Below are 4,359 nucleotides of genomic sequence, written 5' to 3'. Positions count from 1 at the left end.
GGTCTGCAAGGTAACACCGAAAAGCATTTCACGCACTGTCCCGCTAGGCTTGGAGGAACTCGAACCAAAGAGGCAGTAGATGACTTCTTGGCTACCGTCGACTTCTTCAAGACCTGCGAGGGTATTAGGTACGTACACAGCGAATCCAGACAGATTGACCTCATCTACGGCCTCCTGCGGCTGGAGATCAGGGACCGCGTCCCCAGGAAGACGATTCGAGACTTTACATCTCTACTGGATGCAGCACGCGAAGTCGAAGCCGTCATGAGGGAACGTATATCCGAAATCAGGGTTGGCAAAAAACATGTTTTTTTTATTTAAAACAAAACATACAGTTTTTTTTATTTTAAACAGTTTTTTTGTTTAAAACATGTTTTAAACTTGGTTAAAAAAAAACATGTTTTAAACAATTTTAAACACGAATAAAACAGCATTAAACCGGTTGAAATCTTTATTATGTTGCTGTACTTTTACGCTCGACCACAGGGCATGCGCACTGCCCAGTTGTATTGCAATATTGCAATGCAAACTGCGATATTACCGAAATTTAGATTTGTTATCATTTTCTCGTGTTATCCTCTGGTGGTATAATACCGTGTGAACAACAATTACTGATTGAGTTGCCCATAAATTCTGGTGACTTTTATGTCATGTTCCAACGAGAAAACCATTTTATTAATAAAAGAATACAAAAACCAAGACGTTTAAATATGAAATGTATACCAGCTGTCAATAGTGTCAATAAAACAAACCGAAATAAGTACAATTCAGAGTCTTGAAAATTTAATGTAAAATTTTTTATTGCCAACTGAAACAGTTATTGTTGCTCACCCTGTAGTAGTTTATTTAACGAGTTCTTGTGTAAATTGGACTTTTTTGCCACTCGTGGGCCTTTAAAACGCTCGTTTCACTCGCGTTTTAAACTGGACCACTCATACCAAAAACAGCCCAATTTGTATTGGAAATGTGAATAATCTAAATAAACGGACGTGACTAAAAAAAGTTGAATTTTTGTTGTTTTTTTTTTTTGTTTTAAAACACATGAATTAAAAAACATGTTTAAAACGTGTTTTAAACAGTTTTAAACAAACGTGTGTTTTTTATACAACATGTTTAAAACACTGGTTTAAACTGTAGATTAAAACATAATGTTTTAAACATGCCAACCCTGTCCGAAACCACCGCAGAGATATCAAATAAAGTATATGACAGATGCGCCTATTGCTAGAACAAAGGCCATGACATAACCGCGTGCCGCAAACGCGAGTGAGCTGAGAAGAGTGAAAATGATTCGAAACCAGGAGAACCTGTCAAAGTCGAATTCAGATGTTATGGCTGTGGTAATCCAGGTGTCACGAAACAAAACTGTCCGTTGTGCTCTCCACATCAGGACACGACGGCTGCACAGACATTGGCTTTCCACGCGTTGACGATCGAGCCAATCGAACGACCAGCCATCGACATCACCATTTCCGGAATTCTCGGAAGAGCCTTTTTGGACTCCCGGGCCAGGACAAACCTGGCAAGCCCCACACTCCAAGAACTACTGAAGAAACTAGATCTCCCTTTCACAGAACAAAATACTCGCCGACGGACGAGTGGAGAACAGGTTAATTCAGATCGTGATGGTTCCTGTAACTTTGAAGGGTCAAACGTTTTTAAGCAGCTACTCTCCTAGGAGTCGATTTTGCACGACTTGCCAAGTTAGTCGTCAACTATCACAATGACACCTACGTATGAGTTGTTCGAGCTGCTCGGAGGTCAAGGCCATGGTCTTGTAACTTCTGGTGACTGGTGAAATGGTGAAGGATTTTTCCGGTTTTTCCACTGGTTAGCGAATCGGCCCTCTCGTTGGAGCGCCACTTGTAACTGTTCTTCTGGGTATCGGTATCGTCGTGGGTCGACAGCTGCAGCACCTTCCGGGTTCCGGCCTTACGTTGGGGAGCTAGTCGTAACCTCCTGGTGACGTATCGGTCCCCTCGCTGGACGGTACTGGTGACGACACGCTTGGGATAGTTGGGAATGGTTCAAGTCCGATGCAACGCAGTGGGGAAAACACAGTTTTATTCAATAAATAAATAAACAAACAACAAGGAGGGGTTGAGTGCGGGGGTGAGGGGAGGACCTTCGTCCGACTCGTCCACCTAGGGAGCGTTCCGGAGCGGAGCTACTCAAGGTCCGGGTAGATGTCCCGAGGGCGCTGTCTGGTCGGAGTAGAAGAATGGTCTTAGCTCTTCTGCTTGGTGTTCTGCAATTTATAGGGTCTGGCGATGGAAGGTAATAGTTGGAAGGGAGATAGTGGAGATGGTCAAGTGCTGGGGGAGGCGACGAGGACGCTATTCTGGCGTCCGCTCGGCGCACTGAAACTCTGGGGCGCTACACCTATAAAATTTAAAAAATTGATTATGTGCAAAAAATAGTAATTTGTTTATCAAGGATGCGAAATCGTTCCTTGACATACCGAGAGAAAAATTGTCGCCGAGGCCGTTTAGGCCGAGGCAAACAATCTCAAGGTCGTCAAAGGATTTCGCAGCCACGGTGTACACAACATTTTGTGTGCAACCGTACGCGAAATGAGCACTTCGCGTGCCTAGAGCAGGCCGCGAAATTGAATTTCGCAGCCGTTGCCTTGACGACGGCCGTAAAAGTAAAAGTCATTTCAATATTTATTTATTATCACAATTACAACATATCTATCTCTATATTTGCGGTGTGATCTTACAAAATCTGGATTGGGTACAGTTAAAGTTTGATTTATGCCAGTTTTTGTGTCAGGAACGGCCGCTATTAGTACAGAATTTTCATCCGGTTTGAAGTTCCCGCCAATTTCAAATGGAGTGGTCGCCTGATGATTCGATGATTGACGTATTGACGAGTCGGTAAAAAAGATCGATCTAGAACAGACACGTATGAATTAGGTTAATTTTCCACCGGTCAAAAAGGGAAATGTCTAGTAACTAGTAAGTAGTAACATATCCTGAATCATGAATGGCATCAACAGACATTTTGGTTTATTTGTCTCTTCGCACGGCATCTGATATTTCCACGATTAAAATAACCTAAAACTTATAACAAAATTTAACGTTTACCTGTCACAATAAATAAATTCCAGTAAATAGGTAAGCCAATGCAACATTATCCGACAGGGTTTTCACATTCTTCTTGTTACATCAGTCTCAAAGTCACTGTAACATTTTTTATATTGCTGTTTCGATTTTTCAGGTTTCAAATGCGACACTGCACAATTTATAATCTTTTTTTAACTCTGGATGAGTACACGGAACAAGAGCTGCATATTTGCGGTATAATCTTACAAATTCTGGATTGGTGACGGTAAAAGTTCGTTTTATGTCAGTTTTTGTGTCAGGAACGGCCACTATTAATACAGAATGTTCATCCTTGATGTCATCGATAGACATTTTGGTTAGTTCGTCATCGTCTCTTCGCATGGCTCCTAATATTCCCATGATTAAAATGACCTAAAAAAAGGGCAGATTATACAGCAAATTGATCTGGTCTCGTGTCAATACCTTACAGTTTTTCACCTGATAACCAACTGACTTTTTTTCAAAAAAGGTACCAATTTCAGAAACTTCGTAACACCAATGCCATCCCGTATGTTCAGCGTGAGCTTCAACATTGAATATGTACTCCATAAAGTTGAACTTTTCACAGTTTTTGATTTTTCCATTAAATAAGCCAAAACAACATTCTCCGACACCGTTTTCACATTATTTTTATTACACCCCTCTTTAAAGTCATTGTAACACTTATCGTACTGCCGTTTGGACTTTTCTGGTATTAAATTGGACACTGCACAATCTGGGGAAGTAGACGGAACAAAAACGTAATTTTTTTGCGACATTTTTCCAATTTTTCTCAAAATGAATTGTTTTATTTATGTCGTTTCCATAGCGACATGGCGACATGTAGGCCGACTTTATTTTTATTGACAGTGAAGGAAATTTTACTTGTTCATTTTATAATTACAAATTTTCGGGTTGCACACAAAATGTTGTGTACACCTCGGCTACGAAATCCTTTGACGACCTCGAGATTGTCTTGTCTCGGCCGCAAAGCGGCCTTGACGACAATTTTTCTCTCGGTTCGTCAAAGTAGGATTTCGCAGCCTTGCTATACAAATAACTATTGTGTGCAACCGAAAATTTGTAATTTTAAAATGAAGACAAAATTTCCTTCGCTGTCAATAAAAATAAAGTCGGCTCACATGTCGCCACGTCGCGTCGCTATAGAAACGACATAAATAAAACAATTCATTTTGAAAAAATTTGTAGAAATGTCGGAAGAAAATTACGATTTTTCAGTTCCGTGTACCTATTCATCCAGATTTAAAGAATA

General features: G+C 40.6%; 1 long non-coding RNA gene across 3 annotated transcripts; it reads right to left on the bottom strand.

Moving 5' to 3' along the window:
- Positions 1–2,654: 2,654 nt before the first annotated feature.
- LOC138141251 (uncharacterized) lies at positions 2,655–4,156 on the bottom strand. Of its 3 annotated transcripts, none has more exons than XR_011163051.1 (3): positions 3,531–4,156; positions 3,090–3,479; positions 2,655–2,894 (listed from the first exon to the last, which is right to left on the bottom strand). It is a non-coding gene; the product is annotated as an uncharacterized lncRNA (long non-coding RNA). The 3 variants fall into 3 exon arrangements; XR_011163052.1 differs by having other exon boundaries at positions 3,536–4,156; XR_011163050.1 differs by having other exon boundaries at positions 3,090–4,156.
- Positions 4,157–4,359: the final 203 nt, after the last annotated feature.

The sequence above is a fragment of the Tenebrio molitor genome, chromosome 1 (assembly GCF_963966145.1).
Source record: "Tenebrio molitor chromosome 1, icTenMoli1.1, whole genome shotgun sequence".
Taxonomy (NCBI): Eukaryota; Metazoa; Arthropoda; class Insecta; order Coleoptera; family Tenebrionidae; genus Tenebrio; species Tenebrio molitor.
This window is presented reverse-complemented; position numbering and strand designations above follow the sequence as displayed.